Here is a 17657-nt window from a genome sequence, read left to right on the forward strand (position 1 = left end):
ACAATATATTAATAATACACAAGTTACATACATTTTTGCAACAGTTTCGGTGACATATGACTGTAGTTGAGGTAACGTTAGCAGCTACAAATTCCTGTCAGAACTACCACTTCCGGTAAACGCCATAAAGCGGAATCTGTCCATGAAAACAAAATGCCAGTTTGTACTAAGTTTTTGCCAAAATATTAATTTTCATTCTATAAGAGTAGTAATTAATCAAATACACTGTATTATTTAAATGTTTACTTTATTATTTGAATTTTTTCAAAGTTGCCATGAGACGTATCGCATGTAGTGACATTCAGGGACTGCAGAGGGCGACAACTTCCATCTCAAATGTGACTGCATTGAAAAAAAAGCCTGTTTTTTTTTAAAAAAAACAAAACAAAACAATTTTTACCCTTGCATCTCCAACAATACGCGCGGTATCTATTAAACTATTGCACGTTATTGTTTATGATTGGAATTATAGACTAAAATGTCAACAGTAAAAACAAATCAATTGAAAGTGTCTTTTGATATTTTGACTGATGAATGCATGAATTCCAACTCCAAATGAAAGCTTTTATTAGAAGGATGGCACTGTGAAATGTATTCTTCAGACCACCGTATTTAGCCTCAGATGACTAGTTAGTATTTAACACAAGTCTTGAGCTCTCTTAAACGTTTTATTGCGCACAACCAGTTAGTGTATTGTATTCAATACAGTCTTTATTGTCACGCTCCGGCTTGAGAGCTTTACGGTTCGATCCCAGGATGCAGAGATGAGGACCCAATAGCAGGTAAAAAGGTATTTATTGTTGATACTATGCAGCAGACCAACACACTAGCATGTCCAACAAAAAGAACAACAATGACCCGACAAAGAAAGGAGCGCGCAACTGAACTAAATGGGCATCACAAATAATGAGAAAGAGGTGCAGGAGATAATGGAAATCATCCGAAAACAGAACAGAGCAACACAGGAAGTAAATACAAAATAAGGGCATGAACCAGGAACAGAGGAAAAGAGGAAAACCTTGAGAGCTGTCACGAGGGGGCGAAGCCCTATCGTTTATAAAGTCTTATGCAATTCAGGCTTTAAAATCCTTGTGTTGTTTACTGAAAAATTAAAGAAATTGCAAAACAAAAAAGTTTGTTTTTTGACACAAGTAGAAAACAATGAAAACAAACATTAAAACAAATGAAGGCAACAATAGTCATGTTTTATTTTGAAATATATAGCTGTAGGGCAACAATGTCAAAATGCTTGATATAAGAGGTCTGCTTTAGACACTGCAATTAAGACTGAATTCATATCAGCAGAAAAAACACTGCGGTTAAATTGGTTTGGCCCTTTCGACTGACAACATCATCTTCCATCATCATAAACGTGTGAAGGCTTTATGCACTGGATCAGCACAGGGCGCAAGAGGAAGATTCATGGCAGGAAAGAAGGAAAATACTATCCTGATGCGCAGAAGCTGTTTTCAATTTGTTGGGTTTTTTGGGTTTTTTTTTTTTTTCAAATTTCCACTACGTGTTGAGATGTTGACTATTTTTACAAATGAAATGGGACAAGGACGCAGAGGATAAAATGACTGTTTGCAGCTACAAAGAGGAGATTGACCTGAAGGCTGCACCATAATATACAATTTATTTTATGAACCCACTGGATGTCTGCATTAAAAACTGCAATTGTAGTACGAAATGTGTTTCTATTTATGCTTTATGGGTTAGCAGACATCATTGCTCAAATCATGAAATGTCATATTAAATATTATATCTCAGCCCCCAGTGACCGCACCCTGTTTCAAAGACCAGCAGCCACCACTGCAGGTAGTGATAGTGATTTTGCAAAGTTGAACTACTAACCTTAACTGCCATTAAATGTATAGCCTTTTGTATCAACATAATGACTATACCAAAGCCTTATACTGTACGATTTACAAAGATGATGTTGCAACTCCAAAATAGAAGAGAGTTTGGTGCCAAAAGGTGGTGCATTTTATAAGCGTGGGGCCTGCATCTTTCCCATTGCAATAAATACGTACTCCGCAACAACTAGGAAGTGAAAACACATATCACCGTGTTGCGCAAAGGAGGTTACCCATTGAAGGGAAATTTTAACACGTGTACATGAGTACATGCAAATGTGAAAACTTTAAATAGTTATGATGTTAAAATGTTATTTTCATGTAAAGCCAAGTTACACTTGGAATGTATCTTCACAAAACACCTTTTTTCTCTTTTTATGTTGAGAACTAAGAACAGACTAAAGAACTAAAGAACAGAAAAAGGGAGAAACAAACGTTTTTTTCTCATGAAAGAGGATAGTCTAACCTTTTCCTTTGGTATATACCACCTCTATATAGCCCAAGAACACAATATTCTGTGTGCCTAGAAAAATCAGTCAAAATCATCAAAATTGGCTGGTACCGAGTGCGACAGCTCTTGAATAATGGCTGGGATCTAATTAATCAGAGTTAATCAGAAAAAACAATGTTTTTTTTCTACCACTTTCTGTTCTTTAACAAACAAGAACAGGGAGAAAAAATGCATTGCAACTGCATGCGTTGCATGCGTGTGCATGTGTTAACATTTTTTCTACAATGTGTAACCTTCTGCACGCTACACTCCTCCACGCTCTTCCACTTCATCCTTGCTGTTATGTATGTTTTTTCAGTCAAATTCACATGATGAGCTCACTTCTGCCCCCTTGTGGCCGTTTTAATGGCTTAAAACTGCTCTCAAATTGACATCCATTAGTGTGCAGTTGCATCATCACCTCTTTTTGCCACTCGCACAAACAACTGTAAAAGACGTATAATTATAATCTTTGGGTTTTGGGTTTATATAAATGTATAAATACCTACTTGGTATTGAAAGAGTTAATAGCGGTCTGTGTAAGTGGCACAGGTGAATCTCATTACGTGCAGTAATGAGCACTGAGATTAGTAATGAGTAATGAGATCTGTTTTTATATGTTCAGAAGGCACAGAAAAAAAGAAACACATGCTCAGGTCTTACTGATTGTGGGAAAATCCCGCAAAAATGTTAAATGTTAGATTTAAAGGAATTGAAAATTTTAAAAGTGATCTTTGTAGTGTGATGAACGATGTTCCAAACGATGTCCCTGTGAGCTTCCAGTTCACAGTCCAAATGTCCAAAAGAAGTAGGAAAAAGCATAGCTTATTAAATCCTACCCCTCCATTCACTTCCTGCTTTCCATAATACAGTTTAAGGTTTGTTTTTGTTTTTTTTTTGTTTATAATAATGTACCACTTCCACCGGAGAACGAGGTGATATGACCGTACAATGACATAATGGGTACCATAGTAAGTGTCAATATAGTGATATATATAGCACATCATGACTGGTTCAAGACTCTTCATCCTTGTATTTAGCAAACATCAACTGCTTGTATTGTTTCTTGAATTGGCTCATCGTTGTGCATTGTTTGATTTCCTTACTCAATCCATTCCATAGTTTGATTCAACATACTGAAATTCTATGACTTTTTAACGTAGTAGTCCTAGCATAGAAGTGTTTAAAATTTAGTTCTTCCCTGAGATCATATTTCTCTTCTCTTGTAGAGAAGTATTGGATGACATTTTTAGCTAATTGCTTATTTTTTAGCCTTATGCATTATTTTAGCTGTTTGAAGATGAACTATATCAGCAAGTTTAATTATTTGTGATTTTAGAAATACGGAGTTAGTATGTTCTCTGTAGGCGACATTATGAATTATCCTTACTGACCTTTTTTGCAGTACATTTAGCGAGTGAAGATTGTTTTTATAGTTATTAGCCCATATTTCCACACAATAAGTAAGATATGGTAGAACCAGAGAGCAATAAAGAGTGTGGAGTGATTTGTGATTGAGAACAAATTTTGCTTTACTCAATATTGAAATATTTCTGGCCACCTTATGTTGTATATTTGTAATATGAGGTTTCCAGCTCATATTTTCATCTATTGTGATCCCCAGAAATATATTTTCGTTCACCCTTTCAATGTCCACACCGTCTATTTGTATTTGCTGGTGTGTGTTGTTTCTGCTGTTACCAAACAGCATGATTTTAGTTTTACTTAGGTTCAAGGACAATCTATTATCATCAAACCATCTTTTTAGTGTGACCATTTCTTCTCTGACCTTTCTAATTATTTCATCTGTACTCCCTCCGGAACAAAAAGCAGTGGTATGATCCGCCAATAATACCAACTTTAAGTCTCTCGTAACTTTGGAGATGTCATTGATGTACAAGTTGAACAGTTTTGGTCCCAGTATTGACCCCTGGGGAACTCCGCACGTAATATATGAACTTGCAGATGTGTATTCTCCTAGCTGTACATATTGCTTCCTGTCAGCTAAGTAGCTTTTGACCCAGTTCAGAACTAATACTCTTATTCCATACCTTTCTAATTTACTAGTTATTAGGATGTCATGATTGATTGTATCAAAGACTTTTGTCAGATCCATGAATACTGTGGCTGCACACTTCCTCTGATCTATAGCATTAGTGATTTCCTCCGTAATTTTAATCAGTGGCATGGAGGTAGAAATATTACTCTGTATCCATACTGACTTTCTGATAGTAATTCGTTTGCATTAATAAATTTATCCAGCCTGTTGTTGAATAGTTTCTCAATAATTTTGGAGAATTGAGGTAGTAAGGAGACTGGACGATAGTTTGTAAGTTGGTGTTTATCACCATTTTTAAAATTTGGAACAACCTTTGCTGTTTTCATTTCTTGGGGAAATCTTCCGGTCTGAAAAGATAAATTGCTGATGTACATCAGCGGTTCTACGATCTCGTTAACTACCGTTTTTATAGTGTCCATTTTGATTCCATTCTAATCAGTTGATATTTTTGCTTTTCAATTTTTGACAATGTCGATGATTTCTTTTTTTGTTACATTTGTCAGAAACATAAAATTAGGATTCCTTTCTATTGTTTCATTCCTTTCCTCGCTTGTCCTTTGTTTCGAAATCCCTTCTTCTAGTTACATATGCTTGTGTTACATATGTTACATATGCTTTCAAGTAAATGAGTGCGTCCCAGTGAGATTAATGAATCATAATGTAAAAAGTATGTTTCTTTCTCTCTGAAAACATATAGCAATGTTAACTGATATGTATTTGTTCTCTTTCATTCAGATTATTTTATTTCATTTCTGATGAACAATTAAAAGTGTCTCATGGTGGTAGATGAAGAGAAAGGAACCTAATCGCAGTCCCACCAGTAAAACAGTCCCGCTTCCATGATTTACGAGGAGAGTGATCCAGTTACTCCCAACGACTACCCAAGATCAAACGAGGCTCTTCTTTCTGGAAAAACACTCTTTCCCCATCCTCATCCACAGCTATGCTAAATACATGAAATAAATATGATCCATTCTCAAACATGCATATAAGAAAGATGAACAAATCACACAGCGGTAAAAAAAAAAGTTTCTAGCTTTTAAAAGAGAAAATTCCTCCGTGTCGACCGACGCAACATCACCAGCTATCTAGCTGACATCATGCACACTAAAGTGAAATATATGAGCGGCGACCTGATGTGCCTGGACACATCAGCCAAAGGCAAATTATTTGTTTTTGTAGGTTGGCTGCTTCTCCTCCCAATGCTCATCTGCTTTTAGCGTCTTAGTGACATCTGCCTCCAAAATGCTGAATCAGTAGAACCATATATGTACTAGCCAGTTTGTTTATCTAACCTACTGGTTGTTAATTGGAAGCAGGAGATAATTGAGGATGTAATTTCTGAAATTCGACAACTACCCTAGCACTTTAGCACTCAAGTACTTTAATACCTTAGCACTTTAGCATCAAGTGCTTGAACACTTTCGCACTGAAGTACTTTAATACCTTAACAGTTTAGTATCAAGTACTTTAACACTTTAGCCTCTATTACTTTAACATGAAAAAGTTTTTTTAAAACTTGATAATGATTTCATTAGAACAGGTGTTCCCGACCATTCAGTCGCAGCATGGTACTGGTCCATGTACAGGGACAAATAACAATACTGTTCAATCTTCAGTGCAATCATGCTGCACTCACCGTGGTCTCTGTTAGTGCCGTTAGTGCTTCCATCTCACATTCCCCATGACGACACATTGTAAACATGGTTGATACCGTCTTTATACAGCAACTTTTATTTCGTCTTCTTTGCTGTTCACTCCTGCTATGCAGCCTCTCCTCCTCTGTATCTCCGCAGAGATCTCCAATTGCCAAAGCAAATAGCAAAGCAGTGCTCAAAGCTATCAGCTGCTCCCGATTACAAACAATGGTGCAAGAGGCAAGTTACAAATGTAACAAGATGAACATCCATAGCTACACACTTGCTTAAGAAATTAATAAGCACTATCAAACACTAAAAACGCATAGTAGATACAGAGCTGCCGTAACTAGCTTTCACTTCTAAGGATAACAAGAAGGTGGTCAATCAACAATGTTTTTATTGCAAAAACAAAACAGGCTGCTGTCGGCTGCAACCATGCCAAAACAACACCAGCAAACTCAACTGTCCAGAGCCTCACAGGCAGCTAGAAGTCACAAAACGATTTCACACCACACACTAAATAATATAAGATTTTCTTTCTAGTGAAAGCTTGCCAGTCGGTTAGAAGCATTGACATGCCTTTTAATATCAAAAGGCACAGTAATATCACTTGCCCAGTGATGAATTATCCTTGACCGGCTTTCATTCAACAAAATAATGCAAATAAAGTATAAGAATATTAGATATTATAGAAAAAGCGTAGAAAAAGTCTTTCAGTCAAAGTTAGACAAAAAATAATAATAATAATTCAATGTCAGGGGCCAATCATTTATCAAAATAGCTGAGCTTTCATTAATAGTCATTGATATTTATAATCTCTAGTTTGACTGCTGCATATTCAAAGTTGTTTTTTTTCCACATAAATTTCAATTTTTGCATCTCCGCCAAACAGAGCGCGTAACACTCGCTACCGCAGCTGCAGTTGCTTTATAACAGTCGTATATCAAAGAACATAATGGAGGCATAGTGCGAGTGTGATTATTTAGTGTGTTATTGGAGCACAAAATCACACAGTAAAGGCACTGGCAGTCTCATTCACTTCATCTTTTGATGGAACAAGAAGAACCAACAACAAGGTGAAACACAAAACTTGTGTTACATATAACTGTGTTAGCACTTGAAGATACAGGTGTCTTTTTAAAGTCTTAGGCTGCCCTAAATTTTTAACAGCGCTTTGGAAAGCAACCTATATGAAACCAAGGACTTTGTGGATGAGACATCAAACCTCTTGTACTGGATCGCTTGAGGTAGAGCCTATTAGGCAATACAGTTGTCCCTCGTTTATCATGGTTAATTGCTTGCAGACCCCACTGCAATAGGTGAATTAGGATTCAATATTACTAATGGAATATGTCCATATTTGGCGCATAGAAAACCTGCTTATGACTTTCTAAATGCATTTTTACCATTATTAGAGCCCTGTACATATGAAATAACACCCCTATAGTCACCTTTGCATTCCTATTATACATCCTCGTAGACACACCACCTACGGGGGCAAGCATAAGGGTCCGGTGCATTGTGTGTTGGGTGGCGGTCAAGGGCGGGTGCGTAGGCGACCTGGTCTTCGGCGGCCAAATCTGGTTCTTGGGACATGGAATGTCACTTCGCTGGTGGGGAAGGAACCTGAACTTGTGCGAGAGGTTGAGATATTCCATCTAGACATAGTCAGACTCACCTCGACCCACAGTTTGGGTTCCGGAACCAAACTCCTCGAGAGGGGATGGACCTTGTTCTACTCTGGAGTTGCTGCAGGGGAGAGGCGTCGAGCTGGTGTGGACTTATTAATAGCCCCCCGGCTTGGTGCCTCTGTGTTGGAGTCAGCCCCGATGAACGAGAGGGTAATTTCCCTACGCCTTCGGGCTGGGGAAAGGGTCCTGACTGTCATTTGTGCGTACGCGCCAAATGGCAGTTCAGAGTACCCGGCCTTCTTGGAGTCCATCAGAGGGGTGCTGGAGAGCACCCCAGCTGGTGACTCCGTCGTTCTACTGGGAGACTTCAACGCCCATGTGGGCAATGACAGTGTGACCTGGAGGGGCGTGATTGGGAGGAACGGCCTGCCTGATCTGAACCCATGCGGTGTGATGTTATTGGACTTCTGTGCGAACCACAGTTTGTCCATAACTAACACCATGTTCGAACATAGGGATGTCCATAAGTGCACTTGGCACCAGGACACCCTAGGCCGCAGGTCTATGATCGACTTTGTAGTCGTATCATCAGACCTGCGTCCGCATGTTCTGGACTAACGGGTGAAGAGAGGGGCTGAGCTGTCAACTGATCACCACCTGGTGATGAGTTGGATTAGATGGCGGGGGAGGATGCTGGACAGACCTGGTAGACCCAAACGAGTAGTGAGGGTGTGCTGGGAACGTCTGGCAGAGTCTCCCGTTCGTCGAGTCTTCAACTCTCACCTCCGGCAGAGCTTCACCTGCATCCCGGGGGAGGACCGGGATATTGAGTCCCAATGGGCCATATTCCGTGCCTCCATTGCTGAGGTAGCTGACTGGAGCTGCGGCCGCAAGGCGGTCGGTGCCAGTCGTGGCGGCAGGCCCCGAACCCGATGGTGGACACCAGAGGTCAGGGCTGCCGTCAAGCTGAAGAAGGAGTCCTATCGAGCATTGATGGCTTGTGGGACTCCGGAAGCAGCTGACATACAGTCAGGCCAAACGGTTCGCGGCTTCGGCGGTTGTCGAGGCAAAAACTCGGGTGTGGGAGGAATTCGGTGAGGCCATGGAGCATGACTTTCGGTCGGCCTCGAAGAGGTTCTGGCAAACCATCCGGCGCCTCAGAAAAGGGAAGCAGTGCCCAGTCCACACTGTTTACAGTGGAGACAGGGGCCTGCTGACCTCGACTGGGGATGTAGTTCGACGGTGGGAGGAATACTTTGAGGCCCTTCTCAATCCCACTGACATACCTTCCATAGAGGAAGCAGAGTCTGAGGACACATACGTGGACAGTGCCATCACCGTGGCTGAGGTATCTGGGGTGGTTAAGACGCTCCCCAGTGGCAAAGCTCCGGGGGTGGACGAGTTCCGCCCAGAATTCCTCAAGGCTCTGGATTTTGAGGGACTGTCTTGGCTGACACGTCTCTTCAACATTGCGTGGAAGTCGGGAACAGTACCTTTGGATTGGCAGACCGGGGTGGTGGTCCCCCTTTTCAAGAAGGGTGACCGGAGGGTGTGTTCCAACTACAGGGGGATCACACTCCTCAGCCTCCCTGGGAAAATCTATTCCAGGGTGCTGGAGAGAAGGGTACGACCATTGGTCGAACCTCTGATACAAGAGGTCCAATGTGGTTTTCGTCCTGGTCGTGGAACACTGGACCAGTTCTACACCCTCACGAGGGTGCTTGAGGGTGCATGGGAGTTTGCCCAACCAGTCTACATGTGCTTTGTGGATCTGGAAAAGGCATTAGACAGTGTCCCTAGTGGCGTCCTTTGGGGGGTGCTCCGGGAGTACGGGATTGGTGGCGCGCTACTATGTGCTATCCGGTCCTTGTGCAGGGGCAGGAGTCTGGTTTGCATTGCCAGTAGTAAGTCGAGCCTGTTTCCGGTAAACGCTGGCCTCCGCCAAGGCTGCCCTTTGTCACCAATTCTGTTCACAATTTTCATGGACAGAATTTCTAGGCGCAGCCAAGGTGTTGAGGGAGTCCAGTTCGGGGGCCTTAGAATCTCATCTCTGCTATTTGCAGATGATGTGGTTCTTATGGCTTCTTCGGGCTGCGACCTTCAGCGTTTACTGGGACGGTTTGCATCTGAGTGTGAAGCGGCTGGGATGAGACTCAGTACCTCCAAATCTCAGTCGGAAAAGGGTGGAGTGCTCCCTCCGGGTTGGGAATAAGGTCCTGCCCCAGGTGGAGTAGTTTAAGTATCTAGGGGTCTTGTTCACGAGTGAGGGAAAGTGGGAGCGTGAGGTCGACAGACGGATCGGTGCAGCCTCGGCAGTAATGCGGTCGCTGTACCGGACCGTCGTGGTGAAAAGAGAGCTGAGCCGGAGGGCAAAGCTCTCAATTTACCGGTCGATCTATGTTCCCAACCTCACCTATGGTCATGAGCTTTGGGTCATGACCGAAAGAGTGAGATCGCGGATACAGGCGGCTGAAATGAGTTTCCTCCGTAGGGTAGCTGGACTCACCCTAAGAGATAGGGTGAGGAGCTCAGGCATCCGGGAGGGGCTCAGAGTAGAGCCGCTTCTCCTTCACATCGAGAGGAATCAGTTGAGGTGGCTCGGGCATCTAGTCCGGATGCCTCCCGGACGCCTCCCTGGTGAGGTGTTCCGGGCATGCCCAGCCGGGAAAAGGCCCCGGGGCAGACCTAGGACACGCTGGAGGGACTATGTCTCACAGCTGGCCTGGGAACGCCTTGGTGTCCTCCCGGTGGAGCTAGAGGAGGTGGCCGGGGATCAGGAAGTCTGGGCTTCCCTACTAAGACTACTGCCCCCGCGACCCAGATAAGCAGAGGAAAATGGATGGATGGATTATACATTGCTTACACCGCATTGCACAACTATTATGCTACAGGGACTTCAGACAGCTGCTAGAGAGCTAACTGGTTAGCCTCACATTTGTTTCCTTGAAGGGATCGTTCAGATTTTTTGAAGTTGACACCATCAGCAGTGTAATGTATGACCAGTGACATAACAATAAGAATAATGGATTAGGTTTTATAATGCTTTTGAAGGCACACTATGTGCTTCACAATTAAGTGACTTCATAACATGAGCTGAGTTCTGGTCGGATTTCAGTGATGAGGGATGTAGTTCCGGTTAGTTGGTTAGCTAACTAGTTAGCCTCCAATTTACTTACTCTAAACTTACGAAAGAGTATCAAATGGAGTGGGGAGTCAAAAAAGTATGACTTCCACATGGACTCGGAGGAGATCTTGCTAAGATAATCTCATGTAATGTCATGTCTCATCAATGTCTTGTGCCATAACTGACACCGAGTAACCAGAATATTACATATGACTTGTCTTTTAATATTTTTTGACAAGTAGGTCATAGTCAACAGTGACAATGTATACATTAATTTTGAAAAAACGTGATAGACTCAGAGAGCAATGTTTGAACCACAATGATATGATCAATGATATCTCCAAAGTTACGAGAGACTTAAAGCTGGTATTATTTGCGGATGATACCACTGCTTTTTGTTCGAGGGAGTACAGACGAAATCATTAGAAAGGGAAGAAGTGGTCATACTAAAAAGATGGTTTGATGATAATAGATTGTTCTTGAACCTAAGTAAAACTAAAATCATGCTGTTTGGTAACAGCAGAAAGGACACGCACCAGCAAATACAAATAGACGGTGTGGACATTGAAATGGTGAACGAAAATAAATTTCTGGCATCACAATAGATGAAAATATGAGCTGGAAACCTCATATTACAAATATACAACATAAGGTGGCCAGAAATATTTCAATGTTGAATATTGAATATATATTTGTATAATATATTGAATAATATATTTGTTCTCAATCACAAATCACTCCACACTCTTTATTACTCTCTGGTTCTACCATATCTTACTTATTGTGTGGAAATATGGGCTAATCACTACAAAAGCAATCTTCACTCACTAAATGTACTGCAAAAAGGTCAGTAAGGATAATTCATAATGCCGCCTACAGAGAACATACTAACTCCTTATTTCTAAAATCACAAATACTTAAACTTGTTGATATAGTTCATCTTCAAACATCTAAAATAATGCATAAGGCGTTATTTATAGCCTTATGCAATTACCTAAAAATGTCATCCAATACTTCTCTACAAGAGAGGAGAAATATGATCTCAGGGAAGAAGTACATTTGAAACACTTCTATGCTAGGACTACGTTATGCTAGCCATAGCATTTCAGTATGTGGAATCAAACTATGGAATGGATTGAGTAAGGAAATCAAACAATGCACAACGATGAGCCAATTCAAGAAACAATACAAGCAGTTGATGTTTGCTAAATACAAGGATGAAGAGTCTTGAACCAGTCATGATGTGCTATGTATATCACTATATTGACACTTACTATGGTACCCATTATGGCATTGGATGGTCATATCACCTTGTGCTTCGGTACAAAAAAAAAACTATTAGGAAAGCAGGAAGTGAACAAATGTAACAGTTACTGATTGTAAAAGTACCAGATGGAGGGGTAGGATTTAATAAGCTTTGCTTCTTCCTACTCCTTTTGGACATGTGGAACTGTGAACTGATTATGGGATGCACTCAATTGTAATCTGATGCATGTTCAAATGAAATAAAACCATTACCATTACCAATGTAGCGAGGAACGACCATATAGGCAAATGTAAAGGGTGCCGTAGCCTCCAGGGTGGGGGGACAAAAAAACCTCACCTTCAGTATAATTATATTAAAAGCAGTTATTACTAGTATCTCTTAAAATGGAAAAGCTCCCATTGAGTCATATGCAAAACAATTGCCCAATTATTAATACAAATGGAATTCACTTATTTACATGATTTTGATGGTAATGGCATTTACATTTACATTACATTTAGATTTACATTTTCTACAGAAATAATTAAACATTGCCTACATAAGAACACTACACAGGAAAACAGCTTTCATAACTGATTTTGTTTTCCAGTATGTTAAAGTCCTCAAAGAGATGATGTATTTACTATAATCATCGTAATAACAGGAGTAAAGAATAATCATTACATTTATTTGAAAGCTGACACTATCTTGACCAACATTGAACTGATATTAGATTTGGTTATATAATAATATGGCATGTTCTCCCCGTGCATGCGTGGGTTTTTTCTGGGTACTCCAGTTTCCTCCCACATTCCAAAAACATGCTAGGTTAATTGGCGACTCCAAATTGTCCATAGGTATGAATGTGAGTGTGAATGGTTGTTTGTCTATATGTGCCCTGTGATTGTCTGGCGACCAGTCCAGGGTGTACCCCGCCTCTCGCCCGAAGACAGCTGGGATAGGCTCCAGCACCCCCCGCGACCCTCGTGAGGAAAAGCGGTAGAAAATGAATGAATGAATAATAATATGCTATAGTTTTAGGACACCCCTGATATATTGGTCAGTGTTGTAAAGTAGAAATACACACAGGGTCACTCTTCAGGACATGACAGAACATGACTTGGCAAGTGTTAATGCTGCGTGTGCATGTCTGGCCCGCACTCTTGAGTCATCACTCAGAAGAAGATATCCTGCCACGTCTCTCCGCCAGCCAAATGGAGGACGTCCAGCAGTTCAAACTGTTTACATGCGATCCAAATGTTACAGAAGTTGTGTAACGCGGTGATATAACTCTGAAGGACTATAATTTACTAATCTCCCATAATGGCACTCTAGCTTGGAGGAAAAAGAACCAAAGAAGTAGTTGGAATACAGCAACGTCAATGAATCCTCAAAGGGAGATTTTTTGAGCTACAAAGAGAAACGTTCAAAAGGGACAATTTACTCTTTTAAGCAGCGGTTGGGACAATGTCTCAGAAGACAGTTTCCTTTTAATGCATGTCATGATGTCCTAACCCAAACTTCAGTCTTTCTCCACTGCCATCAAACTGTATGTTTTGTCAGTGAAACACATTCTTTGCATAATCAAATGCAGACCAGTGACCCTGAAGGCACCCGAGGACATGCAGTTTGAAATGAAAACATTTTCATGGAAAATTAACAAGAACAAAGCAGCAGCTAAGTTCCACACTGAAGCCATACGCAAAAAAAGAAAGGTTCACCAAAACAAGTGCAATAAACTTTGTATTCAATTCATTCATTATTTGCAAGGATTTTGGTGTGTCTTTGACTTCTTCTCGTACAATGGAGACAGTTTGATTCTGGAATTGATTGTATCAATTACTATTATTTCCTTTTGGAAAATCATTGTATTCCTCATCAGTTTTGGCAGGGAAGATGTAGCAGACGTCTGTCAACGCCTCCAATTGTGTTCTTTGAGTTTTCCGGTATTTATCTCTGCCAGTAATAGTTGCTTGACTATTAATTCCATTTATAATAGCATGCCAAACATTCTCACATGTGTCTAGTGAGGAGTCAATGCCACGCTCATTTATGATATATGAATCCCGTTAGACGATTCTTGTAACAGTGGGAGGTTATTCTACTATCTGTTGGCCAACAAGACAACCTTTACTCTCCAGCAAATGGTTCTAAAGTGGCTCTCAAGGCCACAGTCGACTGTTTCCTAAAGTCTGCCAATGTGTCTCCCCATCATTCAGTAAAATGTGATCCAAAGTGTATATGAAGATGATAATGTCCTCAGCAGGACTATTGGACAGACTTGAATGGAAGCAACATTACGGAGGACCATTTCCATTCAAAGCTTGCGTTGACCGACCTGTGGCTTCCTTATGTAATCATATTTGCAAAAACCACAAACCTTTATTGTGAAACATCTAGCAGCAGGGAAATAACTGCCAAACGATGGACGCCATGTTGAATTTTCCATCCACTCCCAAGTCCATAAAGGCAACTTGACTTGGAAATGAGCGTTTGGCTCATGACAAAGGTGCCAGAGGGTAACTTTGAAAGAGTCCCTTAAACAACTCCCCATTGAGACATTGACCTTGCAAGGATGATGGATATCGTTACGGAGGGGGAAGAAGCAGAGCCTGTGTAAAAAGAGGCGTTGCCAGCTACAGTATACACTTCTTTAAAGGTCCCATGTTATAGTATATTTCACCAATTTTAAATACGTGTCAGAGGTTGATGCTGGAATTTAGTAAGTATAAAAGGGCTTTTAGTAAGCCCCACTGGGAACATGCCATTTTGTGTGTTTGTATTTTTAATATTAAGGAGCTGTCTCTGTCCATGAGTATACAAGGAACGAGATTGTGTACTTCATCCATTTTTTGCATAATGTTTTCATTCATTTATGATGGTTAATTGGTTCCAGACACAAACGTGATAAGTGAATTGTCTGTCTTTTCTTCATAAAACCCACAACTTCTAAAGTGATTGTTTGAGCAGTTCTTCTCACAAAAGCGAATAAAGTGGAGGAGATGATGATTTTTCTCAGGTCACGGCACACCATTAAAAAGTCACTTCTGCATAATATGAGACTTTTATCAATAACAAGCATGTGCCCAATACATGATAATCAGATTGTTGGATTACCCGCAACAAGCTTCCTCTGTGGTGCTATCTTGGGGGAAAATCGTAAATGACCCCAGCAGAGGTCACAGTCGATATTTGCAGCATTCTTACATGTCACATCTTCCCAACCGTGAAATGGGATTTGCCTGTGTCATTGGTAACTTTCACAAGTGTACCAGTGAGGCGCACCCGATGGTACGAGAAGAATTCTTCCACCTGTGCCACCGGCGTGCTGATCCGACTTTCCACTCATTCCCGATGCGTTGAAACAAGCATGTGTGTTTTCAAATGAGGATTTATGTCGGGAACCTTCACAAATCACCTTTCACACATCATAATAAATCATGTGCAGTCACTTTCTGAGGTTATTCAGCCAATATCCATACAAGTGTTTGTGTAGTAACACCTGTATGATGGCGACAGTCTGCTATCTTTAGTAGTCTTCCCATTACAAGGCTTCTTCTGCAAACTTTGGTAGAATACATTTTAGCATCAAAGCAAAGGCACTGTTAAGACATTTCGGGTCACAGCGCTTACATAACCTCAGTACAGATATAAGTGGAGTTTCTTGTAGCCACCTGGTAGGATTTGCTAACCACAGCTCTCGGCCAAATAATAAAATCATGACGCCTGAGCGTAAATATCTTTTTAATAGCCATACTTTATTATCACTTTGAAATGATTGCCCACAGTTTTTTTTTTTTAATCCTTTGACTTGTCTCGTTTGTTTGACAGCATGTCATCACAGCTTATTGTGGCCTGAAGATGTTCCACTGTGGTGACATACTCATGGTATGCTGTGTAAAGAGAACCAATAAACCTTTTTTTCCCCTTGAGAAAAAAACATATATATTTTTTACAACATTTCATCTCTTGCTGCACTTTTTTTCCTTTTTTTCCACAACCATTGTTAATACTATATTAATAAGTAAGAGCCTCTCCTTTCTGTTACGATAATAATTATATATCATTATTTTATAGAAAAAAAAATTACAAGGTATGACATCCCCATCATCAATGTATAGTGCAACAACATTGAGTTACCCCCACTTTGTCCTGTGAATCGAGTTCTGCTCAGATTTTGTTAATGAGCATAGTGGGTAAACACAATGAAGTGCGAGAAGACATACGTCTTCTTTGACATACGACACTGCAGAAGAACCATCCAAGTTCTACTAGACACATCCAGGAGCATGTTACTTCTCTGAAATCAAATTGTATTCGGATGTCAAGTGGGCCCTGCACAGCAAGACCGGAGCCATTCACAAAAAAACGCAGCACACTCCCCGCTGCATGATCGATGTGTGCTGTTTAGAAACTGGCTCTCACCTTTGTTGACCTTCAACGTCAACAGATGACATCTTCAACTGTGCCGTCATATTCTGCATTCCTTCACCTTAGAGTGCCAGTGAATGCGTTGCCGGCATGGTTTCGCTTAGCAACAAGACCACTTCAGAGGCGTCTGTGCCACATCAACACAAACTTGAATCCATGACTAAATAATTGATTGGATGAACACTGCTGAGTTGTGTGGAAAAAATGAAAAAAAAAGCCAAATGGAAAAGCAATTGAGTCTCCCAGCAGTGTGTTGTAACTGTGCTGCATTTGAATTCACTCACACTGTTGCAAGATGTATGTGTTTCTGAATAGTGTTACGTAGCATAAGGTGGTATAAATATGTAAACTATCGGCGTATGACAGGCTGAGGCTAGAACCATGTGTAGATTTTCAAGTGTGACGGTCTTTCATCTATCTGGGATTTCCTTTACTCACCATAAATCCAAGATCCCAACTGGCTTGCCATTGCACCCCCATTGCCAAGATGTGTTTAAAACATCATGTTAAGGGGTGATTGATGCAGCAGGAGGGGGTTGAAGTCATTTCCCATGTTTCTGTGCGATCAGGTTACAGGTGCATGCTCAGAGACTGTGCTGGAGACCAGTCTAGTTGTTTTACCGCTGAGCTAATGTGCTAATTTTTGTCTGAATTGGTAAAAAAATGAGAAACAGTCAGAAGACGATAGAAAGTGTCTTTTTGATATTATTTATGTTTATTACTATTATGAATTTCTTACACCAATTAATATATATGATTTCTATTTATTACGATTGTGGCAAAATCTTAGCTACGTCACCATATTGTTACATTATTTATCACTTTTCTATGTAGTATAAAAAAATCACATATAGAATACAGGAGGTGAATAAATGTACCGTAACAAATGTGGGGGGTTGCATTAAATAAACTTAGACATGCGAACTGTGAATGGAATTATGTGATGTATTCCATCATAACTTGTATGCATGTTAAAATAAAATTAAACCATTAGTGTTACAATTACCATATGAAATCTTTTGTCTGAATATGTTAGATGACATAAACTGTTTTGGTTTTAAATAGTTATGACTTTGCTCCACCTAAAAGACTAATGTGCGGCGTACCTCAGGGCTCAATTCTTTGACCACTGCAATTCATTCACGACATGTTGCAGTTATTGCCATTAGCCATTACTGAA

This window comes from Doryrhamphus excisus, linkage group LG8, assembly GCF_037039965.1.
Source record: "Doryrhamphus excisus strain RoL-2023G ecotype Guam linkage group LG8, RoL_Dexc_Guam_v1.1, whole genome shotgun sequence".
In the NCBI taxonomy this organism is placed as follows: Eukaryota; Metazoa; Chordata; class Actinopteri; order Syngnathiformes; family Syngnathidae; genus Doryrhamphus; species Doryrhamphus excisus.